Below are 13,923 nucleotides of genomic sequence, written 5' to 3'. Positions count from 1 at the left end.
TGTAGCCAGCTGCACGAAGGTATTGGCCCGCCCATAGGCTGTTTCCTTGCTTCCAGAAGTGCCGGGAGTGGCCCCAAGTGCACATCAGATGTGCTACAAGCTGGCAGGATCTCCCGTGGCCTATGTCAACCGCCCCTGGGGGGTCAAAGTTCACATTCAGCCTCTTGAAGCTTGCAGGGGTCTTTCTCCATTCAATTGGGGGGTCCAACGGCAGGGCGCTGTGTATAAAGTGTGGGTTTTATTGTTCGAGGTCTCAGCAGAGGGCCACAGCGACACACAGAGACCAAGATGCGGATTCAGAGGCACACAGAGAAGCCCAGAAGCGCGCGTCCTCGTGCCCAGTCACAGTCACACACGTTCACACGCGTGAACACACACATACTCCCTCTCACACACCGGCCAACGTACGTGCCTAGCTTCCTGCAGTTGTGCAGCTAGACAAACATTGAGTTCTCGGTAAGGGTAGAGGTCCTTGGGAAGCAGGGTCTGGGCTCATGCCCAGGTAAACATTCGTGTGAATCATGTTCTCTTGGGAACCCGGTCCATTCTGAAGCCTGTGTGATCTATGTCCACTTCTCAGGTGTAGCTGCTGGGCAAGGCTGGCCGTCGGCAAAGACCAGAAGACCTTCGCGTTGTCTGATGACTGGAGGTGCTAAGGAGAACTGGAAAAATGGGGCAGGCGCGTGTTGCTAAGTGTGACCGTGGCTAACTCCGGAAGGTAGGCATTCACCCACCCTGAGATGTGCCATTGGATATGAGGTTTTCCTCAAACGGGCCCAGTGGCTGCCAGAGTGGATTGACTGTTGCTCTTGCTGAGTGGCCTGAGGACTGTAGATTCCCCAGGGTTTTGGAGTACTACGGGGTCATGGCTCCTCTGCAGGCCCCCACGACATGCCCGGTTGTGTTCTGCAGCCTCCCAGCACGTGCTTGGATCGATGATGACACCCTTGTATGCATTCCTTGGAAAATCTGAACAAAATGAGTGAGAACCCTCTACCGTCTCCTCATCGAAACTGAGGTCCAGCACGTTTCCTCTCTCTGGGGGGTAGGGGACCGTGAGGAGGGAGGGCCAGCGTCCCCTGCTGGCATGCATGCAAACACCACCCAGGGCTCCTAATATTAGAGGGGTTCCTGTCTGAGGGTGGACTGTGTGTACCCATAAGCTGGGTCGTCTATGGATATCAGGTCTCTGCTGCAAGGCCATTGGGGCAATGCGAGAGGGCGTGCTCTCCTGCTTGTCTTCAGAGTCGGAGTGTGTGCTGGTGTAGGCCAAGTGAGCTTGCAGCTTGGAAAAGTGTGTTTGGGCCAGGCTCACGCTTCGTGCATGCCGCTTCGGGGTTTAATTCTGGTGGCCAACATGAGCAAGGTTCTCTGGTTGGAGCCTGGTGCCTCAGGCCAGGCCTGTGGCCCTCCCTGTTCTTGCGTTTGGCACGGTGACTTTCTTGACTGCCAAGTGAGGCCGGAGCTGTGGACGGGTGTGGCTCGGGGTGGGCGTCGGCCTAAAGTGGCTGATGGATTAGGCCTCAGTGTTGCCCTTGTCTGCTCCCCTCCTTTAGCTCCCGGCAGAGTGTTGGGGACAAGTGGGTCCTCGTGGGGTGGGGCGAGGGCGGTGCTCCGTTTAAGCCTGCGTGGTTGCTGATGGCCGGGACAGGAATGTAAGGGATGATGAGGACAGGACCTTTGTGATGTCATGAAATAGAATGTCATCATTGGGTGGCAGGTGTCGGCCTCGGCTTCCCGAGGATGTGTCCCGTTCGTGATGGGCTGGCATCAGCTGCCTAAGCAGTGGAGGCTTTGGCAGTTCATGAGGATGCGGTGAGGTAGGTAAATTGTGATCAGCTGCGATCCCGTTGCCGGAGGAATGACTCCCAAAGGGTGTCTTGCGGCACCTAGAGTAGATGGACATGCTGAGGTATTGGTGCCGGCCTCCTCGGAGGAAGGTGAGTTATGCGAGCGTGCGCTTTGGCCGCTTTGTTCCCTCTTCTGGGAATGTGCAGCGCGAAAGTGTTTCTCCCAGAGGGCATGAGGTGGCCGGCCCGTGTGGCACGCGGGCCTTTCAAACAGCCAGAGGTTTATGCGGGCCGGAGGTGGGGGCACCGTTGCGGAGCCCGGTGCACTGCCGTGGACAGCCACTGTGCCCTTTCAGACTTGAAAGTCCCCTCGCGTGACAGAGGTCTTCCATTGAATGTCTGTGTGTGATCCTCGGGGACAGTGGCTTTGTACTCTCTGAGGTCCTCGGTAGTGTCGCTGTGGCAGTGAAGAAGTGCCCGAATGCATGGGGTGTGGTCAGCGTCATCAAAGCAGACATGTATGCGGTCTGTCTTCCTTGGTGTACAGCGTCCCCATGTTCGCATGGCGTCTGTGGCTTCCAGCAAGGTCGAGTCGCCGTGCGGGCAGGAGGTGGGCACGTAGGCCGAGGCTGTCAAGCATTTGAGCGTTGGCTCCGGGTTTAGGGCTGCCAAACGTGCCGGCTGGGAGCTGGCGAGACGTGGCCGGGGAAATGGCCTAGTTTCCGTCAGGGGGTTCCAACCTGGCTCATGGTTGCTAAAGCCCAGCACTTCCCGTGGTGGGCTTTCCCAAGGGTCCACAGAACGTGATTTGTCCTAGTTGGCGAGAAGTGGCACTTGGGCTGAAGTCCGCTAGCCCCTTGTGAGGTGCGGGGCTGCGTCTTGCCTGTAGCCAGCTGAAGGTCAGTGTCAACGCCAACCATGGGAGGTTTCCTTGCTTCCCAAAGTGCTGGGAGTGGCCCCAGGTGGACATCAGATGTGCTCCTAGGTGGCAGGGTCTCCAGGTCCATGTACATGTGACACCCACGGCCGGGAGGCAGGTCTGGACGAATCTTTGTGCTTTGGTCAGAAGGCATGGCTGTGGGAGAGCGGGAGACCGTTGCCTATTTCAACAGCCTCTGGGGGTCAAAGTTCACATGTGGCCTCTTGAAGCTGACAGGGGACTTTCTGCATTCAGTGGGGTGGTCCAAAGCCTCGGTGCTGTGTATAAACTGCGACTTTTACTGTTCAAGGTCACTGCCGAGGGCCTCAAGGATACACAAAGACCAAGACGTGGATTCAGAGGCCCACACAGAAACCCACAAGCGCGTCGTCCCGCGCAGTCACTGTCACGCCCGCGCGCACGCAGCAACACACACATGCACCCTCACATACAACGGCCAACGTACGTGCCTAACTTACTGCCGTCGTGCTGTCAGGCAAACATTCAGGTCTTCGTAAGGGATAGAGGTCCTTGTGAAGCAGGTTCGGGGCTCCAGCCCAGGGAAATGTTCTCATGAGTCACGTTCTAGCGGACCGCGGTCCAAGTCTGAATCCTGAGTGATTTCTGTCCACTTCTCAGGTGCAGTTGATTGGCAAGGCTGGCCGATGGCAAAGAGAACAGGACGCTTGTGTGGTCTGACGACTGGAGGTGATGAGGAGAACTGGAACAAGAGAGCTGGGCCATGTTGCCGACCGTGGACGTGGATAACCCAGGTCGGTAGGCATTCACCCACCCCAAGATGTGCCATTGGATGTTAGGTTTTCCTCAGACGGGCCCAGTGGCTGCAAGAGTGGTTTGACTGTTGCTCTTGCTGAGAGGCCTGAGGGCTGTGTATTCCCCACTCTTTTGGAGTACTCCGAGCCCTAGGCTCCCCTGCACAGCCCCGCGGCCTGCCCGGTTGTGTTCTGCAGCGTCCCAGCATGTGCTTCGATCGATGATGACACCCTTGTGTGCATACCTTGGAAAATCTGAACAAAATCAGTGAGAACGCTGTAACGTCTCCCCATCAAAAGAGAGGTCCAGGACGTTTCCTCTCTCAGGGGTAGGGGAGAGTGAGGAGTTAGGGCCCGCGTCCCCTGCCGCCATGCATGCAAGCACCACCCAGGGCTCCAGCATTGGAGGGGCTCCCGTCTAAGGGTCAACCGTGTCTGCACATTAGCTGCGTCGTCCATGAATCGCAGGTCCCTGCTGAAAGGCCGGTGAGGGATTGCGAGGCAGCTAGCTCCCCTTCTGGTCTTCAGAGTCGGAGTGTGTGCTGTTCTAGGCCCAGTGAGCTTGCAGCTTGGATAGGTGTGTTTTGTCCAGGATCACACTTTGTGCATGCCGCTTCTGGGTTTGAGTCCAGAAGCCGAAAAGAGCAAGCTTCCTTTGTTGCAGCCTGGAGCCTCAGGCCAGGCCTGTGTCCTCCCCTGTTGTTGCGTGTGGCTCGGTGAGGATCTAGAGTGCCCAGTCGGTCTAGGGCAGTGCGTGGCGGTGGGCTCGGGTTCAGCCCCGGCAGAAGGGTGCTGAGGGAGTAGGCTTCGCTGTTGCCCTTGTGAGCTCCTGTACTGCAACAGGCTGCAAGTGGGTCACGGTGCAGTGGGGTGAGGACCGAGGGCCGTATTTAAGCCTGCGTGGTGGCCGATGGACTGGACAGAACGGTAAGGCGTGACGAGGACAGGTCCTGTGTGATGTTGTGGCATGGGCTGGCATCATTTGGTTGCAGGCACTAGCCTCGGCTTCCCAAGGATGTGTCATGTTCGTGATGGGCTGGCATCAGCTGCCTATGGAGGGGATGGCTTTGGCAGTTCACGTGGATGCGGGGAGGTAGGTAACCTGCCTAGAGTTGTGATTCCATTGCCGGACGAATCACGCCCCAAGGGTGTCTTGCGGGACGTAGAGAATGTAGACATCCTGAGGCGTCTTTGCCGGTCTCCTTGGGGGTAGTTGAGTTATGCGAACATGCCCTTTGGCCACTCTGTTCCCTCGTTTGGGAATGTGCAAAGCGAAAGTGTTTCCCCCGGAGGGCATGACGCGGCCGGCCCGTGTGGCAGGCAGGCTTTTAGAACAGCCAGAGGTTTATCTGGAGCAGCCCGTTGGCGGGGCAGAGATGGTGGCACTGTTGCGATGCCAGGTGCGCTGCTGTGGACAGCCACTGTTCCCTTTGAAGCATCCCGGTCCCCTCGCGTGGCACAGGTCTTGCGTTTGAAATCTGTGTGTGGTCCTCGGGGACAGTGCCTTTGATCCCTGTGAGAACCTTAGTAGTGTCGCTGTTGCAGTGCAGAAGTGCCAGGATGCATGGGGTAAGGTCGGTGTCACCAAAGCCGACACGCTTGCGGTCTGTCTTCCCTGGTGTACAGTGTCCCCGTGTTTGCTTCCAGTAGGGTCAAGTTGCCCTGTGAGCAGGAGGAGGGCACACAGGACGAAGCTGTCAAGCATTTGAGCGCTTACTCCGGATTCAGGGCCGCGAACCCTTCTGGCTGGGCGTTGGCGACACTTGGCCGGGAAGGTGGCCTAGTTTCCGCAGTGGGGTTGGAACCTGGGTCATGGCTGCTGAAGCCCACCGCTTCCTGTGGTGGACATTCCCATGGGCCCTCGGAACGTGATTTGGCCTAGTTGGCGAGAATTGTCACTTGGGCTGAATTTGGTTAGCCCCTTCAGAGGTGCCGGACTGCATCTTGTCTGTAGCGAGCTGCACGAAGGTATTGGCCCGCCCATAGGCTGTTTCCTTGCTTCCAGAAGTGCTGGGAGTGGCCCCAAGTGCACATTAGATGTGCTACAAGCTGGCAGGATCTCCCGTGGCCTATGTCAACAGCCCCTGGGGGGTCAAAGTTCACATTCAGACTCTTGAAGCTTGCAGGGGTCATTCTCCATTCAATTGGGGGGGTCCAACGGCAGGGCGCTGTGTATAAAGTGTGGGTTTTATTGTTCGAGGTCTCAGCAGAGGGCCACAGCGACACACAGAGACCAAGATGCGGATTCAGAGGCACACAGAGAAGCCCAGAAGCGCGCATCCTCGTGCCCAGTCACTGTCACACACGTTCACACGCGTGAACACACACATACTCCCTCTCACACACCGGCCAACGTACATGCCTAGCTTCCTGCAGTTGTGCAGCTAGACAAACATTGAGTTCTCGGTAAGGGTAGAGGTCCTTGGGAAGCAGGGTCTGGGCTCAAGCCCAGGTAAACATTCGTGTGAATCATGTTCTCTTAGGAACCCGGTCCATTCTGAAGCCTGTGTGATCTATGTCCACTTCTCAGGTGTAGCTGCTGGGCAAGGCTGGCCGTCGGCAAAGACCAGAAGACCTTCGCGTTGTCTGATGACTGGAGGTGCTAAAGAGAACTGGAAAAATGGGGCAGGCGCGTGTTGCTAAGTGTGACCGTGGCTAACTCCGGAAGGTAGGCATTCACCCACCCTGAGATGTGCCATTGGATATGAGGTTTTCCTCAAACGGGCCCAGTGGCTGCCAGAGTGGATTGACTGTTGCTCTTGCTGAGTGGCCTGAGGACTGTAGATTCCCCAGGATTTTGGAGTACTACGGGGTCATGGCTCCTCTGCAGGCCCCCACGACATGCCCGGTTGTGTTCTGCAGCCTCCCAGCACGTGCTTGGATCGATGATGACACCCTTGTATGCATTCCTTGGAAAATCTGAACAAAATGAGTGAGAACCCTCTACCGTCTCCTCATCGAAACTGAGGTCCAGCACGTTTCCTCTCTCGGGGGTAGGGGACCGTGAGGAGGGAGGGCCAGCGACCCCTGCTAGCATGCATGCAAACACCACCCAGGGCTCCTAATATTAGAGGGGTTCCTGTCTGAGGGTGGACTGTGTGTACCCATAAGCTGGGTCGTCTATGAGCCCGGTGCACTGCCGTGGACAGCCACTGTGCCCTTTCTGACTTGCAAGTCCCCTCGCGTGACAGAGGTCTTCCATTGAATGTCTGTGTGTGATCCTCGGGGACAGTGGCTTTGAACTCTCTGAGGTCCTCGGTAGTGTCGCTGTGGCAGTGAAGAAGTGCCCGAATGCATGGGGTGTGGTCAGCGTCATCAAAGCAGACATGTATGCGGTCTGTCTTCCTTGGTGTACAGCGTCCCCATGTTCGCATGGCGTCTGTGGCTTCCAGCAAGGTCGAGTCGCCTTGCGGGCAGGAGGTGGGCACTTAGGCCGAGGCTGTCAAGCATTTGAGCGTTTGCTCCGGGTTTAGGGCTGCCAAACGTGCCGGCTGGGAGCTGGCGAGACGTGGCCGGGAAAATGGCCTAGTTTCCGTCGTGAGTTTCCAACCTGGCTCATGGTTGCTCAAGCCCAGCACTTCCCGTGGTGGGCATTCCCAAGGGTCCACAGAACGTGATTTGTCCTAGTTGGCGAGAAGTGGCACTTGGGCGAATTCCGCTAGCCCCTTGAGAGGTGCGGGGCTGCGTCTTGCCTGTAGCCAGCTGAAGGTCAGTGTCAACGCCAACCATGGGAGGTTTCCTTGCTTCCCAAAGTGCTGGGAGTGGCCCCAGGTGGACATCAGATGTGCTCCTAGGTGGCAGGGTCTCCAGGGCCACGTACATGTGACACCCACGGCCGGGAGGCAGGTCTGGACGAATCTTTGTGCTTTGGTCAGAAGGCATGGCTGTGGGAGAGCGGGAGACCGTTGCCTATTTCAACAGCCTCTGGGGGTCAAAGTTCACATGTGGCCTCTTGAAGCTGACAGGGGACTTTCTGCATTCAGTGGGGTGGTCCAAAGCCTCGGTGCTGTGTATAAACTGCGACTTTTACTATTCAAGGTCACTGCCGAGGGCCTCAAGGATACACAAAGACCAAGACGCGGATTTAGAGGCCCACACTGAAACCCCCAAGCGCGTCATCCCGCGCAGTCACTGTCACGCCCGCGCGCACGCAGGAACACACACATACACCCTCACACACAACGGCCAACGTACGTGCCTAACTTACTGCCGTCGTGCTGTCAGGCAAACATTCAGGTCTTCGTAAGGGATAGAGGTCCTTGTGAAGCAGGTTCGGGACTCCAGCCCAGGTGAATGTTCTCATGAGTCACGTTCTAGAGGAACCCGAGGGAACAAAGTGGCCAAAGCGCATGTTCGCATAACTCAACTACCCCCAAGGAGACTGGAACAGACGCCTCAGGATGTCTACCTTCTCTACGTCCCGCAAGACACCCTTGGGGCGTCATTCGTCCGGCAATGGAATCACAACTCTAGGCAGGTTACCTACCTCCCCGCATCCACGTGAACTGCCAAAGCCATCCGCTTGCACTGCCAAAGCTGTGCAAGTCTGAATCCTGAGTGATTTCTGTCCACTTCTCAGGTGCAGTTGATTGGCAAGGCTGGCCGATGGCAAAGAGAACAGGACGTTTGCGTGGTCTGACGCCTGGAGGGGATGAGCAGAACTGGAACAAGAGAGCTGGGCCATGTTGCCCAGCGTGGACGTGGACAACACAGGTCGGTAGGCATTCACACACCCCAAGATGTGCCATTGGATGTTAGGTTTCCTCAGACGGGCCCAGTGGCTGCAAGAGTGGTTTGACTGTTGCTCTTGCTGAGAGGCCTGAGGGCTGTGTATTCCCCACTCTTTTGGAGTACTCCGAGGTCTAGGCTCCCCTGCTTGTGAAGCATGTTCGGGGCTCCAGCCCAGGGAAATGTTCTCATGAATCACGTTCTAGAGGACCCCGGTGCAAGTCTGACTCCTGAGTGATTTCTGTCCACTTCTCAGGTGCAGTTGATTGGCAAGGCTGGCCGATGGCAAAGAACACAGGACGTTTGCGTGGTCTGACGACTGGAGGTGATGAGGAGAACTGGAACAAGAGAGCTGGGCCATGTTGCCGACCGTGGACGTGGATAACCCAGGTCGGTAGGCATTCAGCCACCCCAAGATGTGCCATTGGATGTTAGGTTTTCCTCAGACGGGCCCAGTGGCTGCAAGAGTGGTTTGACTGTTGCTCTTGCTGAGAGGCCTGAGGGCTGTGTATTCCCCACTCTTTTGGAGTACTCCGAGCTCTAGGCTCCCCTGCACAGCCCCGCGGCCTGCCCGGTTGTGTTCTGCAGCGTCCCAGCATGTGCTTCGATCGATGGTGACACCCTTGTGTGCATACCTTGGAAAATCTGAGCAAAATCAGTGAGAAGGCTGTACCGTCTCCCCATCAAAAGTGAGGTCCAGGACGTTTCCTCTCTCAGGGGTAGGGGAGAGTGAGGAGTTAGGGCCCGCGTCCCCTGCCGCCATGCATGCAAGCACCACCCATGGCTCCAGCATTGGAGGGGCTCCCGTCTAAGGGTCAACCATGTCTGCACATTAGCTGGGTCGTCCATGAATCGCAGGTCCCTGCTGAAAGGCCGGTGAGGGATTGCGAGGCAGCTAGCTCCCCTTCTGGTCTTCAGAGTCGGAGTGTGTGCTGTTCTAGGCCCAGTGAGCTTGCAGCTTGGATAGGTGTGTTTTGTCCAGGATCACACTTTGTGCATGCCGCTTCTGGGTTTGAGTCCGGAAGCCGAAATGAGCAAGCTTCCTTTGTTGCAGCCTGGAGCCTCAGGCCAGGACAGTGGCCTTCCCTGTTGTTGCTTGTGCCGCGGTGGGGATCTTGAGTGCCCGGTCGGTCTAGGGCTGTGCGTGGCGGTGGGCTCGGGTTCAGCCCCTGCAGAAGGGTGCTGAGGGAGTAGGCTTCGCTGTTGCCCTTGTGAGCTCCTGTACTGCAGCTCCCGGCACAGTGTTGGCTGCAAGTGGGTCACGGTGCAGTGGGGTGAGGACCGAGGGCCGTATTTAAGCCTGCGTGGTGGCCGATGGACTGGACAGAACGGTAAGGCGTGACGAGGACAGGTCCTGTGTGATGTTGTGGCATGGGCTGGCATCATTTGGTTGCAGGCACTAGCCTCGGCTTCCCAAGGATGTGTCATGTTCGTGATGGGCTGGCATCAGCTGCCTATGGAGGGGATGGCTTTGGCAGTTCACGTGGATGCGGGGAGGTAGGTAACCTGCCTAGAGTTGTGATTCCATTGCCGGACGAATCACGCCCCAAGGGTGTCTTGCGGGACGTAGAGAATGTAGACATCCTGAGGCGTCTTTGCCGGTCTCCTTGGGGGTAGTTGAGTTATGCGAACATGCCCTTTGGCCACTCTGTTCCCTCGTTTGGGAATGTGCAAAGCGAAAGTGTTTCCCCCGGAGGGCATGACGCGGCCGGCCCGTGTGGCAGGCAGGCTTTTAGAACAGCCAGAGGTTTATCTGGAGCAGCCCGTTGGCGGGGCAGAGATGGTGGCACTGTTGCGATGCCAGGTGCGCTGCTGTGGACAGCCACTGTTCCCTTTGAAGCATCCCGGTCCCCTCGCGTGGCACAGGTCTTGCGTTTGAAATCTGTGTGTGGTCCTCGGGGACAGTGCCTTTGATCCCTGTGAGAACCTTAGTAGTGTCGCTGTTGCAGTGCAGAAGTGCCAGGATGCATGGGGTAAGGTCGGTGTCACCAAAGCCGACACGCTTGCGGTCTGTCTTCCCTGGTGTACAGTGTCCCCGTGTTTGCTTCCAGTAGGGTCAAGTTGCCCTGTGAGCAGGAGGAGGGCACACAGGACGAAGCTGTCAAGCATTTGAGCGCTTACTCCGGATTCAGGGCCGCGAACCCTTCTGGCTGGGCGTTGGCGACACTTGGCCGGGAAGGTGGCCTAGTTTCCGCAGTGGGGTTGGAACCTGGGTCATGGCTGCTGAAGCCCACCGCTTCCTGTGGTGGACATTCCCATGGGCCCTCGGAACGTGATTTGGCCTAGTTGGCGAGAATTGTCACTTGGGCTGAATTTGGTTAGCCCCTTCAGAGGTGCCGGGCTGCATCTTGAATGTAGCCAGCTGCACGAAGGTATTGGCCCGCCCATAGGCTGTTTCCTTGCTTCCAGAAGTGCTGGGAGTGGCCCCAAGTGCACATTAGATGTGCTACAAGCTGGCAGGATCTCCCGTGGCCTATGTCAACCGCCCCTGGGGGGTCAAAGTTCACATTCAGCCTCTTGAAGCTTGCAGGGGTCTTTCTCCATTCAATTGGGGGGTCCAACGGCAGGGCGCTGTGTATAAAGTGTGGGTTTTATTGTTCGAGGTCTCAGCAGAGGGCCACAGCGACACACAGAGACCAAGATGCGGATTCAGAGGCACACAGAGAAGCCCAGAAGCGCGCGTCCTCGTGCCCAGTCACAGTCACACACGTTCACACGCGTGAACACACACATACTCCCTCTCACACACCGGCCAACGTAAGTGCCAGCTTCCTGCAGTTGTGCAGCTAGACAAACATTGAGTTCTCGGTAAGGGTAGAGGTCCTTGGGAAGCAGGGTCTGGGCTCAAACCCAGGTAAACATTCATGTGAATCATGTTCTCTTAGGAACCCGGTCCAATTCTGAAGCCTGTGTGATCTATGTCCACTTCTCAGGTGTAGCTGCTGGGCAAGGCTGGCCGTCGGCAAAGACCAGAAGACCTTCGCGTTGTCTGATGACTGGAGGTGCTAAGGAGAACTGGAAAAATGGGGCAGGCGCGTGTTGCTAAGTGTGACCGTGGCTAACTCCGGAAGGTAGGCATTCACACACCCTGAGATGTGCCATTGGATATGAGGTTTTCCTCAAACGGGCCCAGTGGCTGCCAGAGTGGATTGACTGTTGCTCTTGCTGAGTGGCCTGAGGACTGTAGATTCCCCAGGGTTTTGGAGTACTACGGGGTCATGGCTCTTCTGCAGGCCCCCACGACATGCCCGCTTGTATTCTTTAGGGGCCCAGTGGCTGCCAGAGTGGATTGACTGTTGCTCTTGCTGAGTGGCCTGAGGACTGTAGATTCCCCAGGGTTTTGGAGTACTACGGGGTCATGGCTCCTCTGCAGGCCCCCACGACATGCCCGGTTGTGTTCTGCAGCCTCCCAGCACGTGCTTGGATCGATGATGACACCCTTGTATGCATTCCTTGGAAAATCTGAACAAAATGAGTGAGAACCCTCTACCGTCTCCTCATCGAAACTGAGGTCCAGCACGTTTCCTCTCTCTGGGGGGTAGGGGACCGTGAGGAGGGAGGGCCAGCGTCCCCTGCTGGCATGCATGCAAACACCACCCAGGGCTCCTAATATTAGAGGGGTTCCTGTCTGAGGGTGGACTGTGTGTACCCATAAGCTGGGTCGTCTATGGATATCAGGTCTCTGCTGCAAGGCCATTGGGGCAATGCGAGAGGGCGTGCTCTCCTGCTTGTCTTCAGAGTCGGAGTGTGTGCTGGTGTAGGCCAAGTGAGCTTGCAGCTTGGAAAAGTGTGTTTGGGCCAGGCTCACGCTTCGTGCATGCCGCTTCGGGGTTTAATTCTGGTGGCCAACATGAGCAAGGTTCTCTGGTTGGAGCCTGGTGCCTCAGGCCAGGCCTGTGGCCCTCCCTGTTCTTGCGTTTGGCACGGTGACTTTCTTGACTGCCAAGTGAGGCCGGAGCTGTGGACGGGTGTGGCTCGGGGTGGGCGTCGGCCTAAAGTGGCTGATGGATTAGGCCTCAGTGTTGCCCTTGTCTGCTCCCCTCCTTTAGCTCCCGGCAGAGTGTTGGGGACAAGTGGGTCCTCGTGGGGTGGGGCGAGGGCGGTGCTCCGTTTAAGCCTGCGTGGTTGCTGATGGCCGGGACAGGAATGTAAGGGATGATGAGGACAGGACCTTTGTGATGTCATGAAATAGAATGTCATCATTGGGTGGCAGGTGTCGGCCTCGGCTTCCCGAGGATGTGTCCCGTTCGTGATGGGCTGGCATCAGCTGCCTAAGCAGTGGAGGCTTTGGCAGTTCATGAGGATGCGGTGAGGTAGGTAAATTGTGATCAGCTGCGATCCCGTTGCCGGAGGAATGACTCCCAAAGGGTGTCTTGCGGCACCTAGAGTAGATGGACATGCTGAGGTATTGGTGCCGGCCTCCTCGGAGGAAGGTGAGTTATGCGAGCGTGCGCTTTGGCCGCTTTGTTCCCTCTTCTGGGAATGTGCAGCGCGAAAGTGTTTCTCCCAGAGGGCATGAGGTGGCCGGCCCGTGTGGCACGCGGGCCTTTCAAACAGCCAGAGGTTTATGCGGGCCGGAGGTGGGGGCACCGTTGCGGAGCCCGGTGCACTGCCGTGGACAGCCACTGTGCCCTTTCAGACTTGAAAGTCCCCTCGCGTGACAGAGGTCTTCCATTGAATGTCTGTGTGTGATCCTCGGGGACAGTGGCTTTGTACTCTCTGAGGTCCTCGGTAGTGTCGCTGTGGCAGTGAAGAAGTGCCCGAATGCATGGGGTGTGGTCAGCGTCATCAAAGCAGACATGTATGCGGTCTGTCTTCCTTGGTGTACAGCGTCCCCATGTTCGCATGGCGTCTGTGGCTTCCAGCAAGGTCGAGTCGCCGTGCGGGCAGGAGGTGGGCACGTAGGCCGAGGCTGTCAAGCATTTGAGCGTTGGCTCCGGGTTTAGGGCTGCCAAACGTGCCGGCTGGGAGCTGGCGAGACGTGGCCGGGGAAATGGCCTAGTTTCCGTCAGGGGGTTCCAACCTGGCTCATGGTTGCTAAAGCCCAGCACTTCCCGTGGTGGGCTTTCCCAAGGGTCCACAGAACGTGATTTGTCCTAGTTGGCGAGAAGTGGCACTTGGGCTGAAGTCCGCTAGCCCCTTGTGAGGTGCGGGGCTGCGTCTTGCCTGTAGCCAGCTGAAGGTCAGTGTCAACGCCAACCATGGGAGGTTTCCTTGCTTCCCAAAGTGCTGGGAGTGGCCCCAGGTGGACATCAGATGTGCTCCTAGGTGGCAGGGTCTCCAGGTCCATGTACATGTGACACCCACGGCCGGGAGGCAGGTCTGGACGAATCTTTGTGCTTTGGTCAGAAGGCATGGCTGTGGGAGAGCGGGAGACCGTTGCCTATTTCAACAGCCTCTGGGGGTCAAAGTTCACATGTGGCCTCTTGAAGCTGACAGGGGACTTTCTGCATTCAGTGGGGTGGTGCAAAGCCTCGGTGCTGTGTATAAACTGCTACTTTTACTGTTCAAGGTCACTGCCGAGGGCCTCAAGGATACACAAAGACCAAGACGCGGATTCAGAGGCCCACACAGAAACCCCCAAGCGCGTCATCCCGCGCAGTCACTGTCACGCCCGCGCGCACGCAGGAACACACACATACACCCTCACACACAACGGCCAACGTACGTGCCTAACTTACTGCCGTCGTGCTGTCAGGCAAACATTCAGGGC

General features: G+C 57.3%; 1 long non-coding RNA gene and 5 other non-coding genes across 6 annotated transcripts; all 6 read left to right on the top strand.

The window, feature by feature from the left end:
- The first annotated feature begins 929 nt into the window (after positions 1 to 929).
- Positions 930 to 1,022, top strand: LOC112062906 (small nucleolar RNA SNORD116). Its single transcript, XR_002890897.1, has one exon. It is a non-coding gene; the product is annotated as a small nucleolar RNA SNORD116 (small nucleolar RNA).
- Positions 1,023 to 3,697: 2,675 nt separating this feature from the next.
- On the top strand, positions 3,698 to 3,790 carry LOC112062907 (small nucleolar RNA SNORD116). The gene has a single exon (XR_002890898.1). It is a non-coding gene; the product is annotated as a small nucleolar RNA SNORD116 (small nucleolar RNA).
- A 2,571-nt stretch (positions 3,791 to 6,361) lies between these two features.
- Positions 6,362 to 6,454, top strand: LOC112062905 (small nucleolar RNA SNORD116). Its single transcript, XR_002890896.1, has one exon. It is a non-coding gene; the product is annotated as a small nucleolar RNA SNORD116 (small nucleolar RNA).
- Positions 6,455 to 8,450: 1,996 nt separating this feature from the next.
- Positions 8,451 to 11,682, top strand: LOC114487035 (uncharacterized). Its single transcript, XR_003681615.2, has 3 exons — positions 8,451 to 8,600; positions 11,144 to 11,281; positions 11,616 to 11,682. It is a non-coding gene; the product is annotated as an uncharacterized lncRNA (long non-coding RNA).
- On the top strand, positions 8,816 to 8,908 carry LOC112062903 (small nucleolar RNA SNORD116). The gene has a single exon (XR_002890894.1). It is a non-coding gene; the product is annotated as a small nucleolar RNA SNORD116 (small nucleolar RNA).
- On the top strand, positions 11,633 to 11,725 carry LOC112062904 (small nucleolar RNA SNORD116). The gene has a single exon (XR_002890895.1). It is a non-coding gene; the product is annotated as a small nucleolar RNA SNORD116 (small nucleolar RNA).
- Positions 11,726 to 13,923: the final 2,198 nt, after the last annotated feature.

This window comes from Physeter macrocephalus, chromosome 11 (genome assembly GCF_002837175.3).
Source record: "Physeter macrocephalus isolate SW-GA chromosome 11, ASM283717v5, whole genome shotgun sequence".
NCBI lineage: Eukaryota > Metazoa > Chordata > Mammalia > Artiodactyla > Physeteridae > Physeter > Physeter macrocephalus.
This window is presented reverse-complemented; position numbering and strand designations above follow the sequence as displayed.